Source organism: Pinus tabuliformis, chromosome Q, assembly GCF_031772625.1.
Source record: "Pinus tabuliformis cultivar Carrire ecotype Pingquan chromosome Q, CPIR1, whole genome shotgun sequence".
Classification (NCBI taxonomy): domain Eukaryota; kingdom Viridiplantae; phylum Streptophyta; class Pinopsida; order Pinales; family Pinaceae; genus Pinus; species Pinus tabuliformis.
Window position 1 is genome coordinate 966477146 of NC_142296.1, and position 16558 is coordinate 966493703.

A 16558-nucleotide genomic window follows, 5' to 3' on the forward strand; every position below is an offset into this window, starting at 1 on the left:
CTTGGTGTATTTGCTGCTAAGTACCATACAATTGTCCCAATGTTAGTTAGTTGTCCCTTGCATGCTGCTCTCCTTCGAAGATAGATGCTCTGACAATTCCCGACAGTTCCGGCAGTTTCGGCAATTCCCGACAGTTCCAGCTGTTCTGGTTGTTCCCGACTGTTCCGACAGTTCCCGATAGTTCCGGCAGTTCCCGGCAATTCCCAACAGTTCCCAATAGTTCCAGCAAATCCGACTGTTCCAGCCATTCCCGACAATTCCGATAGTTCCCGACAGTTCCGGCTGTTCCGGCTGTTCCCGGCAGTTCCGACTTCTGCCCTCTAGATCAGGGCAGTGTTATCCCTTAGGATCTCTCCTCCTACTAAAACCCAAAGACAAGTAGAGAGGAAGAGATCCCAAGTGTGTTGAAAATGACTTGAAGGCCACCTCTATTTATACTAAAACGTTGAGCACAAGTGGGGTTTATTTGGTTGTTGGCCGACCTTGAAGAATTGTCCCATAACACAAATAAATTCATATCTCCATGAATACTTATCAGAATTGGATGATCTTTAGATCAATCCTACACCTCTCGATGAGAGGGATCCAAGAAACATATCATCTTCTATTAGTAAGATGACCAACATGGATTTTGTCCCTAGTTGCCAATTTTAACACTCCCTCTCAACTAGGGAGAACTCCATCCGCTGATCCATATGTCCGACTGTACTATCTCTGCCATCAGTGCCCTACACTGCTCTGCTCTGCTCTGTTGAACCATGAAGAAGAAGAATTGATCGAGAATGTCTCATACCATTCTCTACTGACCCGAAGTCAATTTCATCTGAAGAGAGTGTGTCGCATTACTCTTATTGACCCGAAGTCAATTTTATTGATCCCAGATCAATATCACAATAGAGTGTGTCAAACCACTCATACTGATCCCAGATCAATGGAGGTCATCCTAGCATAGGGAGTACGGTAGATACAACGATACATCCATCGATAGTACTAATATGGTCCCTAACCCCATTTCCCTGCTCATTGATCAGACGAGAGGTACTTCCCATGAGTCGCAGACTGCATGGGTAGGGTGCCTCGACAAGAGAACTAATCATCCTGTCCACAAGAGAATGAATCATCCTACCCCATAATCGCCACAGGAGAACTAATCATCCAGACCCACAGGAGAACTAATCATCCTATTTCACAGTTGCCACAGGAGAACTAATCATCCCGGCCCATAAGAGAACTAGTCATCCTGTTCCACAGTTGCCATGGGATAATTAATCATCCTAACCACAGGAGAACTAATCATCTTGTTCCACAGTCGCCACGGGGTATCACAGGGGAAGGTTGAACCTGTCATCTTGTACATAGCACACCACCAGGGGAGGGTGAGTTGCCCAGTGGTCGTATGTTGCTCCAGTAAGTACCCCAAGCCCCCCAAAGCTCTCAGAGCTCAATGCATGCAAAATGCAAGACCCTTATAAGAAGGTCTCTCAACGACTCGAAGTCATTCGAGAAAGTCAAAAATTTGATCTTTCCCCGGGGCTTTGACAAAATGTCTGCGACCTGTACATCAGTCTCAATGCGATGGAGCCTCCTCGCTCATTGACTTACCATATCCCAGATAAGGCAATATCTGATGTTTATCTGTTGGAGCAATCATCGAATACGGGATTCCTCAATAATCGAATCCCCCTCTGGTTGTCACAGAAAATCACAGTGGTATTCATCATGTGTACAAACAGCTCACTTAAGAGCTTCTGCAACCATGCAGCTTCACACGAGATCATACTCGTAGCTATGTATTCGGTCTCGGCGGTGCTTATAGCAACCGACTTCTGCTTCCTGCTCATCCATGATATCGAAGCAGAATCCAAAGAGAACCAGCATTGAGAAGTGCTCTAATGATCCTCCACACTGCCTGCCCAGTCAGCATTCGAATAATCATGCAGTTTCATATTTCCGGAAATGTATCTCAATCCATGAGAGATTGTGCCCCGAAGATATCTCAGAAGATTCTTAGCACCAATCCAGTGAGGCTCAACCAAATATGAGCTCACCATGCTAACTGCAAAACATATGTCTAGACAGAAGTTCACCAAGAACATCAATGCAAATGAGTTTATGAAACTCAGAGGCATTTCCCAAATCTGGTCCGACATTATCACCATATAACTTCTGAAAGTTAAGATCCTCGAGGTAGTCACGAGCTTGTTGTTTACCATTCCACATCTGGAATCCAACTCCCTCTTACTTCTGCAAATGAGAGGGTCTGCACCTGTCAGAAATAGGTCGTCCTTAGAAGGTGTTGGTATGAGAGGTCTATCATCCACAACCTTCAAGCAATGGTTTGGATCGGTTTCACTCCTAGTGAATCTCAGCTTCATCAAACAGCTATCAATCCTCTCATACTAACCTGGGGTGTTTTGCTTCAAGCCATAGAGGGCTTTCTTCCACCTGTATACATGAGATTCCCGATCATAAATCTCAAACTCCTCGGGTTGTTCCAAACCTGTGGACTTACTACATGAGGGGAATGGTCCCCTTGTAAGATTTTCCTTCGGTACATCTCAGACATGTACTTTCATGCTCTTCTTGAATTCAGGCATCCCTGTCACCATCTGACTCACAGACCTTCGGTGCTATGTGTCAATGGACATGGTCCCCAGTGGACTTCCTGCAACTTGATACAACCCTGAACTCAAAAACATCTTTGAAAATTCTATTTTCAAACACGTACCTTTCCATCGATGAGTGCCACCCTGTAACCTTTGACTTCCATTACCAAAACGGACACTAGTTTCTTCTTGCGATTAGGTACATAAAAAGGATTCTTGTAAAAGAATAGATTTACCCTCATTCAATTGAGGGGTAACATTCCCTACACCCTTTCCAGGATAGGTGGCATTGAATCCAAGTATAATCCCACGATTGTTTCCATCTCTACCAAATTCAAGAGAGCACCCTTCTATCTGATGAGGTGCCTTGAAGCACTACGATCAATAATCCAGATCCCCAAAGAATCTGAAGGAGAGGGCCAATACAAGATAATGCTTCTTTATCTTATCAGAAACAACATTTGATTCTTCATACCTAGGGTTCCTTTCTTTCTCTGAAGAGTCAGTTGTTTCCTTGATGACCTGCATTACCTGTCATTCCTTTAATCATTGAAGATGTCCCTGGAATGATTGTTATCATCATCAAGTGATGTGTCCCTACCTCAAACACTCCTTCGCATAATGGCCGAACTTATTACAACCAAGGCATCTGCCTTTCCTTCCACCCTTAGATCCGGACTTCCCATTGAAGTGATCTTTAGGTAGGCCATCAGAAACTTCTGTTGCACCATTCTGATAATATTCTCTGCTTTGACTTCACCCTTGGTGAATTTGAAGAGGGATGAGGAATCCACTAATCCTTTTGTCCTTTCCCAATTGTCTTCAGTGATTACTCTTTCACTCTTGCTTGGGCAATGTCTTCACCTCAGCTCTGATACCATGTTAATTTTAAGTATGTTCTATGCTTAGAGCAATTTATTTCAATTGTCACATTTAGCTCAATATCTTTTCTAGATTAGCAATCACATCAGTATTAAAGTAAACTGCAGATAGAACATAAACATAAATCGCAGAAGACAAGAGGACACAAGATGTGGCGCTAGCCAGGGAAAAACCCCAATGTAGGGAAACCCTTGATCAATTCTTCTTATATGTTCTTCAATATTTCAGCAGAGAGAGAGAGATAGTACGTTTACAACAGAAGTCAACACTTTGACTTATCTAGATAAGAGCATAGATCATCTCTAAGAAGATGATACATGAGATCAGTTGAAGACATGCTGCTTCAACTGATTCTCCAAGGTGACTCCTTCACCTATCATTGTGCTGCATTTCGTCATCATGCTGCACCTCACCATGCTGCACCCATCATCACTATGCTGCATCTCATCACGCTTCATTAATCATGAATTTACCCATCATTGTATTGCATTATGTGCCACTGATGCACCATGTTTCCATACTGACCTATGTGTTGGCTGCATCTTGCTTGCTTGTTGTCCCTAGCATGCTTGTTGTCCTTAGCACGCTTGATGTTGCATGCTAGCTATAACATTCTATGCTTGGTGTATTTGTTGCTAAGTACCATACAACTGTCCCAATGTTAGTTAGTTGTCCCTTGAATGTTGCTCTCCTTCGGAGATAGATGCTCCAACAGTTCCCGACAGTTCCGACAATTCTGGCAGTTCCTGACAGTTCCAGCTGTTCCCGACAGTTCCGGCAGTTCCGGCCATTCCCGACAGTTCTGGCAGTTCCGGCTTCTGCCCTCTAGATTAGAGCAGCGTTATCCCTTAGGATCTCTCCTCCTACTAAAACCCAAAGACAAGTAGAGAGGAAGAGATCCCAAGTGTGTTGAAAATGACTTGAAGGCCACCTCTATTTATTCTAAAACGTTGAGCACAAGTGGGGTTTATTTGGTTGCTAGTTGACCTTGATGAATTGTCCCATAACACAAATAAATTCATATCTCCATGAATACTTATCGGAATCGGATGATCTTTAGATCAATCCTACACCTCTAGATGAGAGGGATCCAAGAAAAATATCATCTTCCATTAATAAGATGACCCACATGGAGTTTGGCCCTAGTTGCCAATTTTAACAATATTCCTATAAAAATTATCATTTTCCTTTGGCTAACTTGGCAGAATAAGAATCTCACATGGGCAAACTTACAAAAGAAGAATCATCATGGTCCTGGGATATGTCATCTGTGTAGGAACAATCATGAGGATAATGGCCATTTATTCTTACATTGTCCTAGATCTGTTAGTATCTGGAAACACTTCACCACCAAGTTGCAGATTTCATTCATACAGTTTAATACAATTGAGGAATGTTTAAAATGGTGGAGTACTCAAAGCAAAAGTAGGCGACTACTCACTTTGGTTGTTTTCTGGGAAATCTGGAAAGGTCAAAATCAATTGATTTTTGGTTCCAATAGATGGGGAGAAAATGTAATCTATGAACTCATAGAACAGTGGGTTATATCATATCAGAATGACGGCATTAAACAAAAAGGGGAGGGTTCAAGTCACCAATTACCCGGCAAGGTTTTTCGATGGGGCAGCTCAAGGAGGGAGATGTGGGTGCAGAATCTGGATAAAGCTATCAGAAGAACAAGAGAATCTGGATAAAGCTATCAGAAGAACAAGAGTTCCAGATTCACTAGAATGTCGGAGAGGGAACAAGTATGAAAGCAGAAGCTATAGCTTTATGGGGATTACTATGGTTTATCAAATATTTGGATATCCCTCAAAGACAAATTTATGGGGATTCCAAATGTATGATAGATCATATTAAGGAGAAGAATAACATCCAGAAAAATTCCTTACAAGGCTGGCTGAGGCGTATACAAAGCATATGGAATACTCTTCATCATCCTTCCATTCAGCATATTAGTAGGGCACACAATAAGATCGCGGATGAATTGTCAAAGAAAGGATTACTAGCCACAGAAAAATGTATGAATATCCTGATAAAAATAGGATCAGACGAGACAGAAGTAGAAAATGTCAAGCTGCCGGGATAGATTACAGAAGACAAAAAAGTAGAACATCAATGCAGATAAGTTTCTTGAAAATCTTTTTATCTTTTTGGTTAAAGTTTTGTACAATTTTTGTATTTGGTTTTGTATAGAAAAGAAAGAGGAATGACTACTTTAATGTAGTTATATACAGAACATGTAAATGATCCGAGATACATTCTAGTCTTATAGATTCCCATAGTGTGAATCTGTGATATATTGTGGATGGGACAGAGCGTATATAGATTCATAGTCTATGTTTTATATTAGCATACAGTTTCAGATGTTTGTATGAAGAGTATTTACTCCTCCATGTAGTCAAATTGTGGATATCACAGGATTTATGAGGACAATCTGTCCATCATATGTATGTACTGTTTTAATCATAATATAAAACAGACGGCTTTTTCCTGCTGGACAAAGAAAAAAAATCCTTTGTGTAGATTCTAGATTTTGAAATATTCTGACGGATCAAATTGTATTGGTATTTTTATGTAGATTATAGGTTTTGAAATATTCTGACGATCAAATTGTATTGGTATATTTACAATTTGATATATTTATAATATCACATGAGTGAGATACCAAATTGCATTGGTATCTCTATGTAAATTATAGATTTTGAATTGTTCTAAAAATCTAAAGAACCTGAATAAATACAGAAAATCAAAATGCCCAGGTTCAAAACAATCACCACTCACCGCTGCTATGACACAATTCTGAAAACATTTTCTACTTCAAATTTAAAAGATATAGAACAGAGCACTGTTGTTTAGAAGAAGGTATCCACCATAAAAATCCTGCATCCTGCTCAGAAGAAGAAAGGTATCCACCGAATAAATCCTGATATGCAAATAAGAATGCAGAAGGGAAATGATTAACATTCAAACCAACTGAGCCATGCAATAAATTAGAGTCGAGAATTTGCCAATCTGGAAGCCAAAGCTTCCACAGCAATCATTTCATTTGCCATAATATTGCTTTACTGAATGTCTGATGACCTGGCTCAATATAATACTACAAAATAGAAATGAATGAGGTGCATTATCAATATATGAAAAGTCTTCTGATGTGTAAATCTGTAAAAATAAAACCGCTGAAATTTCATTATATTGGACTGTAGAATTTTCAAATTGAAAATGGAAACTGGTTTTATGGCGAGAATTTGCTATGGATCTGCAGAAATTTCATGGTGAATGGAGTAGATATGAAAGTAGCGATGCTGCACTCGTAGCTGGCAACCATTACACAAAAAAAAATCAATTTCTGGTTCTGGGTCACAATTCATGATTTCTTCCTCGGGCTAGCCATTGCCCATTTGGCAAGTATGGCAGAAAGTGTTAGGCCAGGATTGAAAAGAAAATCTACAGAATGAATTAGATTCGACATTATTCTCCACACAGAAGCCAGAAACAGAGGACTTAGTCAATAAATTTGGAACTAACAAATTTTTTTAGAGAAACAGGTGAACAGAAATATATTGGGATCTAAAGGAATCGAACATTTTTTTTTTTTTCTGAGGATTGGATTTCTGAGTGTATGAATTGATACATATGGCATGAAGTTCCAACCACAAAACGAAAATAATGCTCCGATCTTCCAGTTAGACATAGGTGGCAACGGCCGGCTGAACAGGGACATTAGCGGTGAAAGACATGAAACCAGCTGTTGCAGACTGCTCCTCCAAGAAGAGATCCTCAGGCGCCCTGAATGCACCGTGCACGCAAATAATCGCCATACCAAACATGAGGGAAGAAATAAGCACGGACCCAACATCCGTCAAAAACACAATCACGATACTGAGGACTGACAGAATCCCCAGAATTTCTCTCTCGCTGAACCTTCTGCCATACAACACCAGAGGCTCTGTGCGGAAAAAGTATAGAAAAGACCAACCGCCCAACAAGACCAGGAGCAAGAAGAGTGAAACAAGATGCGAAAGCAGGCTGAAGGCTACCACGGAACAGAGCATAATCACATAATTAATGCGGAAATAGGTCCAGTTTCTCCGAATTCTGGATGTTGCCTCAACGAGGGACTCAGGTTTGGAGAAGGCGTTGTGATCCACGAGTTCCAGCCATGGCCGACGATGGTACATTGCATTTTTAACCCCTTCTGAGACTTTGGACAGGAAAACTCGGGCCGCAGGGCTGGAGAGTAGAGGTTGAGATATGGGAAGGATTGGAGTTGAAGCTGACGTCGAAGGGAATTTTGAAGCTGCCATTCTGCAGTCCCTCTTGCCGCACTTAACGGATCTTTAATCAAATTCCTGGACAAGTTCTTCGACGGTTCTGTTACAAGTTCAACGGTATTTTTCTGTAAGATTTTGCAAAAACTTAAGCATTAGTATAAGCAATTTCTAGATCTGTACTGCCTTCCATAAATTTGCATTAAAATACTGTGAAAAGATTGTCTCTCCTCTATAAAATGAAATTCAAGGCCAAATATGTACAATAAGGCAAATCTTTACCAAATGCAACACCTGATCTCTCAGCCAAATGCTCTAACTTATTAAGGATCTTTTATCCTCTTCCGTCCAATTCGATTGCAAATCCTGGGGAAAAAGGTTTTCAACAAAGCTAAGGAAATAGAGCATTTAAGCGTTAAGCTAAAGCTATATGCCATTTCAAGAAAACTTCAGACGGATCGATGTTCAACATCAAGTCGAATTTTACTTCTTTACAGAGCATATTCCCCAATCTTTACAAGATTTTGACAAATTTGACGGTGCAGTATGACAAAATTGAAGAATACGAACTAAATAAGGTAGACGAAGATGAAATCAAAGCTTTGGCAATGGAAAATGGATCATTCGTTCTGTTCATGAGAATCGAGATATTGCCATTATTTTACGACATTCTGATAATGAATGGTAACCAAACAATTCAGTCAGATCACCGAGTGTAAAGGTTTTGAAAAAGACAATTTACCTCTTGAGCGCGAATGTAATGGCTCTTTAGTAAAACTGATCACGTGTCGCCTTTGACGGAACCGGGGGGTATGGAATGGATTGAATTCTTCGAAGAAAACTCCATTATCAAGTGAAACAGTCGGACCATATTCGATTTATATGGTATTTGTAAGATTCTGCTGGTTGGTTTTGGCAGGCTTCGGCATTAAGAGCACGCAGCACCAACAAATAAATCTGCAGCACAGGACGATAAATCTGGCTTTGCGGGCGGGCGCGTGAAATGAATGCTTTTGTCTTAAGGGGTGTCGCCGTGGAAGAAAACAGCACAAAAGCTGAAGCTTCCCACCGAAAACACAAATTCCATGTTAAGGTTAATTCGTTTATTGGATGAAAAATTATTTATTTGTTAGTGAGATTTTATCATTATAATTGTATTAAGTTAGGTTGAGTTTGAACTTTTCTTGGGATAGTTTGTAACGGTTATTTTTAATCTTTTTCTTTAAATTTTGATCTGAAAATAACTAAACCCAATCAAACCAACTAATTTTACACTTCATAATTAGCACAAAACTATTATTAATATCAGATGTTTTCTTAAAAATTACTCATTTAAATTGAAAACTTAAAATATTTACATATTTATACATTTTAACAATCAAAAACTTAAAATATTTTATACATTTTGACAATCAAATTACTATTTAGAAATGAATTCCTTATATCATGCAAATTAATATCTAACTTAGACATAATTTTAAAAATAAAATATTATTATATAATTATTATTTATAAACCAATTTATTTATTTTTTAATCACAATTAAAAATAAGTTTCACATAATTTATTTATTTATATTAAAGTGATTTATTTATTTGAATATTAAAATTTTGATACACATATGACAAGTGTTGATACTCATATGACAAGTACTTCAATATTAAATTAAAAAGTTTTTTATATCACACTGGAGGAAGAGCTTCTTTAATGATGTAAAATTTAAGTAATTTACAAAAAAATTGAAGAGTTTTTTAATGAAGAAAGAAAGAAGAAAGAAATTATTTTAACGAAACTAATAATAGCTTATGGGAAAGATTGCTTCCTCATCTCCTTGATGTATTTAGCCATTTTTCTGTGAAGCTTCAAAATAAATGCTTCCAACTTCTCAACAAACCCCTCGCTAAATAGATTATCCCAAGAGCTAGCTACCTGCATATCTGCATAACTTTCCATGTTGTCTTTGAAGGCCTCACATTCTAGAATTAAATGTTTTTTTGTTTCCACTTTGCCAGAAGAACAAAAAATGCATACTCTTTCCTCACACACTTCCTTTGGCCTTTTCCGGCGCCTTGTTTCACAGCGGAGTTGATGAGAATTAGTCCTTAACTGAGCAATAAGAATTTTGGCTCTCCAAGAGATGTTGGCCTCTATATATGCTTTTGGTTGATGACTATGAGTGGAATTAAACACTTAAATATAGTAATTTTTAGTTCTTCCTAGCTCCTTATCCCAAGTACGCTTATGGAACTTTTCCATAACAAAAGCTTTTATCTCTTCACTGTTTATGGGACATGCATTCAAGCAAATACCCCATTTACTAAACCATTTGTTATTTTGATGCATCCAAGTTTTTTTGCTCTTGCACAATCTATCATTAAAGACAACCTTAGGCCATCTACCCTCTTCCATTTGCTCAAAAAAAAATTAATACCTTATGACTCGCGCCATAGCAATTGCTTCAATAGGAGCAGTCCCTATTTCACTTAACAAGATAGCATAAGGAACTGCACTTTTAATCTTAAATTTGTTTATAATCAAAGGCTTCTGAATTTTCTCAATTTGTCTACACTGCATGTCGCATGTAGCGCTGACCCATAGTTCACAACCAGAGAATCACTAGAATCACTAGAAGCCCAAAACGAGTTTGAGTGGTTTTCCAATCCCATAACTCTATCTCTACACCTATTTTGAAAAGCATAAAATGCTTTCCAACCCCCCAAAGTTCTTTTCTTTCTACAACCATTCCAGTTTAGATTCAAGTAACGTACAAACAATTTCTAACATGTTTAGTCCAAAGAATAAGAGAACGTGAATTTATTATTTTCTAATCAATTATAAATATGTTTAATTATTTAATTATTTTAAAATCAGTTAATTAATTCAATATAGATTCATTTTAATATTGGATTTGCTAAGTAGGAAGAGAAATCAAATATTTTAATCTACAAAAAAAATTTGGGTGTAAAATTTGAGAAAAGGTTTTCACTTTTAGAGATTTGATTCTTCTTAACGTTTGTTAAATTTTGGGCTAAGATGAATCTATACTTGCTTTGAGTAACATACTAATAAAATATTTTAATGATAAAAAAATTATTTCCACTTATTGTATATAATATATACTTAGTGAACATTGATAGATGTTATATATCACAATCGAGTTGTGTTGACCCTTTAACTAATCGTTGGTTGAACAAAAATTAAAGAGGCAATTTCTAAAGTGAATATTAGAAAACAAAAACAATTTTTTTTTTTAATTTTTGAATTATATTTATTTACATTCTAATTGGTTAATGGGTCTTGGGTCTTATTTCGCAATGATGTTTTTGTTGCCTTTTACAATAATGCAGTGTACCATGGTACGATTATGTGATGGCAGGCCTATGTTTCGCTTCAAATATCACGCATAAGCGAGTTAATGTCGTTCAAATAATTCCAAAGCATACATAGTTCGGAGTTCCCAAGTAGGTCAGGGTCGGTTTACTCCTTCCTATTTACAACGAACTTGCAGCTCATTGTTCTAACTGTCGACTAACCGACAACCCAAGAGAATTTGCAAGGTTGTTGAATTAATACAATATGCGATGAGAGTTAATACAATGTCCATGTCATTGGATTTGGCATACTTAAAAAGAAAAAATTACAAATTTCATGAATTTTAAAGCAAATCAAATAAATTCGTATGAAGCTTTAACCTGGGTCACTCCCACACATCAAAGCACAGTGAATATTAAATGAAAAGAAAACATGAATGTCCATTTTGTCATCATGCAAAGGCGAGTAGGCCCAAATGGAGTCATCAGGAGGTCGGGTTCGACTTTGACATCAGAGGTCAAACCCCTACTCCTTTTACATTTAAAAATAAGTTAATTATCTCATTGGCATAATAACTAATATATTTTTCCCACGTTCAAGTACCAGTCGAAGTCAAGGCTATCCATCAAGGCAGCCATTTATGTTGTTTATGGGCCCAACCTCGACCTCTGACCTAGTCAAGGTCGGTGCTCTTCGTTGGTGCATCGACCTGGCTGACTCGGGCGCATTCTCGACTACGAATTTATATATATCTATATATATAATGGACATGTTTTATGACTATGTCTAATCATATGATGGATTCATTATGTGTCTATTTACATTAGTTCTTACTCACACTTACAAAAATGTTGATGATTATGTCATGATGATGATTTAGCATACAAAATTATATTTGTGACTAATATTATAAATCAAGTATTAGTGGTGATTATTGAATGTGGTGGGAGACTACCAAGATGCACTTGCATGTGATGAGTCGGCATCCACTAGTTTGGTTTGAATTACATACTATTGTCTCAAAAAATTTAAAGTTCAATTTGAAATTTTGTTGTGAATTCTAATGACAGTTAGTGGTTGCAGGCACAGGTTAGTTGCTTGTATGAATGACCCACACATGGGTGATGGGGCTATACAGATAGATGGAACATCATGGGAGGGGTGGGACAGTGTCCCTAATTCCACCCACTAGCACTCTCGTTGTGGCTTGGGCTCTGAAAGGTGTTGGGATACCTTCGTCTTGAAGATCACAATGTCATCGGGTTAGACCCCGAATTGGGTTGCTCATAAGAATTTTCCTTGGGGACGGGCAGTAAGGTGGATTCCTTGATCACCAGCACAATTAATCTCACTATAGAGGGTGACATCGGAGAGGATAGTAGTCTCCCTTGTCACACCTAGCTTTCCTCTCATAGTCACTAGATGTTATAAGGGCAAGCAATCATGTGGCACCCTTGTAACTTTGTGATCCGAACTTATGCAGGAACGAAACAGAATACAGATATAAAATAAACACAGAGATGCAACATAAATAAATCTTCATTTCATTAATATCAAATAACTGGAATATGCTTACATACGGAATAGAAATAAACTAGCTTGGGCGATGGTAGCTTATCTCTGAGAAGAGATGTGGCAGCTACATGCCTCTCAACTATGCTACAATGATGCTCAAGGGCCTTTTTATTATTGAACAACAAAGGGAAACCCTAACCCTAGGAGATGGAATTCCAAGAGTTTGTGGGCCCCATTAGGGTTAATTGGACAGCCAACTTCCTAAGGTCGTAACTTGGTCATATGATCTTCTTTTGTCGCGTATGATACCTTGTTAGAAATATCTCTCCAAGTACTACAAGATTTATAGCAGACCCCTTCCTACGGCTATGGGTCTATTGTGGACCTCAAGAAAACGTCATTTAGGGGGTCAAAAACAGCGCCAGAAGTTTAGGACCTGAAAAAATGCTAAAAATAGTAAATTGTGCTATAATCAAGGAAACTGATGAAACCAACTAGAGGTCCAAGTCGAATAGGCAGGTAACTACCAATATCCACCTAGATTAGTCCTCCCCCCTTAGGAAGTAATGGTCCCCATTGCATGCAGAGCCTCCATGAGGTGAGGAAATTTTTGTTGAACCTGGTCCCTCGTGAGCCACTTGCCCTAATGAAGGAGTTGGCCTACTTTGACAACTCGATATAGATGGATCCTCTGTTGGTGAGTGCTCTTGATAATCCTATCAGTTGTGTTATGTTCGATACAACTTGGGTTGAGCTATGTTAGTCTCAGTTTCTCAGCAATGTCTGATGTATCCAACAATGGGGGAAAGTATGGCCACAATTGGCCCACATTGAATATTGGATGTAGGCCAAGGAACGATGGAATGTTGAGCTTGAAAGCATTGTCTCCTACAACCTTCGTGATGGTGTAAGGCCCATATCAGAGCAGGTGAAACTTGCAGTGGGCCCTAGAGGGTTGCTCCTTCTGCAAATGTAACCAAACTTTGTCACCCACCTGGAATTTCTGTGGCACCCAATGTTGATCATGACGTTGTTTGTACTTAGCATTCGTTTTTTCAAAGATGTCATGGACCTACTAGTGGATGTCCTTAATGAATTAAATGAAGTTGGTAGCTCTGTCAGCTTCGGACTAGACATGAGCCAAATTTGTCTGAGTAGCTGCAAGTGGTATGACAACATCAATGGGACATATTGAATGGAATCCCAACCCACCTGAAAGGGGTTGTGGCTAGTTGAGCTATGGAGAGTTATGGTGTAGATGTGTTGGACATAAGGGAGGGTTTCATCCCATGTGTGTGGATGCTTCGAGTTGTACATGTGCAGGATGTGCATGATCATCCTGTTGATGACCTCTGTTTGGCCATCAATTTAGGGGTGGAAGGTCGTGGACTTAATGATTTTGGTATCCAACAATGACTAGAGGCTTGACCAAAATTTACTTAGGAGCCTACTATCCCAATCTGAGATAATGGAATGTGGGATCCCAAAGTGTACCCACACTCATTAAAAGAAGAGTTTGGCAGTGGCTTATGTTATGATACTCTTCTTACAGTCTGCCAGAATGGCCATCTTAGAGAATTTGTCGATGACCACGAAAACACAGTCATTTCCATGCTTGGTAGAAGGAAGGGCCAACATGTAATCCATGGATATGGATTCCCAAGGCTAGATAGGAGTAGGAAGATGAGTATACAGGCCTTACTTCTTGATTGTAGGTTTGGAAATGGCACAGTTAGTGCAGGATCTGATGTACTTCCCAACATCTTTTTGAAAGTTCGACCATAAAAATACTTCTACAACATTGCCACTATTTTTTCTACCCCAAAATGTCCAATTACTTGATTGTAGTGTGCCTCTGAAATCATCTTGGCACGCACTCTTTAAGGAACACAAAGGTGTCCTAGGTGGCATAACAGTGTGTCCTACAGGTGAAAGTCTAGAACTTGCTTGCCTTCCAAGAGCATCTGGTATGTGGTGCCGAATTCTAGATCACTCTTGTAAATATGTGGCCATCTCAAAGTCTTGTGCCTACAAGAGTCGAGAAAAGTGGTTAGTGCCATAACCGGAAGCTAGTGAGGCAATCTGCAACATTATTGGTGTTTCCCTTCTTGTACTTAATGTTCAAATGGAACTATTGCAGATATGTGGACCATTTCTGATGGCAATCGTTCTGCAACTTTCCTTATGACTATATGAATTGTATGGGTTAGTGTTAAATTTTGCAATTGCGGTCAAATTCCACCTTGAACAGCTCAGATGACCGAGATTATGATTGCATTAAATTCCTCTTTTCGAGAGGACCAAAATCAACCTAAAGATCACCTTATTTGGACAATCGAAAGTTAGTTTTTGAATTTATTTATTCATTCATGTATATTGGGTTAGGTCGGCCCTAAGCACATGTTAAATTGGGCAGGTCGGCCTCAACTCCAAGTGGACCCTCGCGAAAGCCTATAAATAGAAGAGACCTCAAGCTCATTTGGACACATTGATTAAGCCATCTTCTCTTCTCTTCTTTTATTGCCTTGGTTTGCATAGGTCTATTGGAGGAAGGTTTTCCCAAGGGTCTGAAATCTCAAGGTCGAAGCTTGCACTGATCTAGGGTTTTCTGGAACTCGGACACTCGAACAGAACTGGAAATTTTAGTCCCTAGATGCTGGCACACAGTGGTCTTGACAGTGTCCAGGGAGCCTTGGATGTTGACATAGTGATTTATGGGAGCATCCAGGGTTTCAAAGATAAATCGGGTTATATTAATCCCCGGACGCTTGTGCAGAGCGGTCCTAAGAGCGTCCGGGCTACCATAGATGCTCACACAGCAGGCTTATGAGAGCGCCCATGGCTTGAAGCATATATGGATATGTTTGACCTCAGACACCCTCATCCAGTTCACCTAGGAGTGTCCAGATCTGTTCCGGACGTAGTCATCCAATTATGTAGAGAGCGTCCAAATCTGATATAGACACTCACACAGCTCCTCCTCACTGCGTCTGGGACTCATAGATGAGATTTATGTATTCCAAAGATTCCGCTCAGTGACAACATTGTTCAGTAGTATCCAACAGTTGACGACAGACAATGACAACACTTTACAATCCTCAGAATCAGGATTTTGATTATAAGCATGATTAGATCTGTTTCATGGATATCATAGTTGTTTGGTTGCAGAGATAAAGTTATGGATAATTGTACTCCCTTTTTATTAATCATTTGATGATGATCTAAGAAGAAGAATATTTGTAAGGGTTTTCCCCATAGTGGGTTTTTCCCTGGTCTCGGACCAATCCTGGTGTCTCTATGTGTGTGCATGATTTTCTTCTATTGTTCCTTTATGTTCTATTGCATTGATGATTGTGATGATGTTTTTATTTCTATATAATTTCATATGATGATGAATAATTGTGTAGATTTGAATAATGTAATGATGATATGGGGTGAACTTAATGTATTAATGAAGAAATGCAATTATCAAAGCAAAGAACAATGTAGCCCTATGAAAAATTAACATGGTATCAGAGCTGGGCTGAAGAAAATCCATGGAGATCACCCTGATGATGACACCGTATATGTAAGCAAGAAGAGGATGGTGGAGACCTAAAATAATTCTATCATTTGAAGAAAACCCTAAGCAACTTGATTATTATGGTTTGATGGATTCTATGAGGTTAGGGTTGAAGACAAAACCCTGGTTTATGGAAACAATATGAGATATGGAACCTAGCTGGTTAATGTGAAGATGCTCAAGCATTTGACAAAGATTTGATGAAGCCCTAGATGGGATAATCCCTAGTAGACCTAGTTGGATAATCGAAGGCAACATTGGTATATGGACCATGGACATTGATGGCTCTTGAAGGTTGGTTCAATAGGGAGAGGATCACCTCTTATTGAAGATAAATTATTTCTTGACTTATGATGCCTTTTAATTTTGACTAGACATATGGATTTGATTATTATTATACTTTCTACATA

The 16558-nt window shown here is 38.8% G+C and overlaps 1 pseudogene across 5 annotated transcripts; it reads right to left on the reverse strand.

The window, feature by feature from the left end:
• Nucleotides 1–6712: 6712 nt before the first annotated feature.
• LOC149222697 (PRA1 family protein B4 pseudogene) lies at nucleotides 6713–8845 on the reverse strand (annotated as a pseudogene). Of its 5 annotated transcripts, none has more exons than XR_016248915.1 (3): nucleotides 8502–8845; nucleotides 8054–8125; nucleotides 6713–7862 (listed from the first exon to the last, which is right to left on the reverse strand). The product of XR_016248915.1 is annotated as a PRA1 family protein B4 pseudogene, transcript variant X4 (transcript). The 5 variants fall into 5 exon arrangements; XR_016248913.1 differs by having other exon boundaries at nucleotides 8042–8125; XR_016248914.1 differs by having other exon boundaries at nucleotides 6714–7887.
• Nucleotides 8846–16558: the final 7713 nt, after the last annotated feature.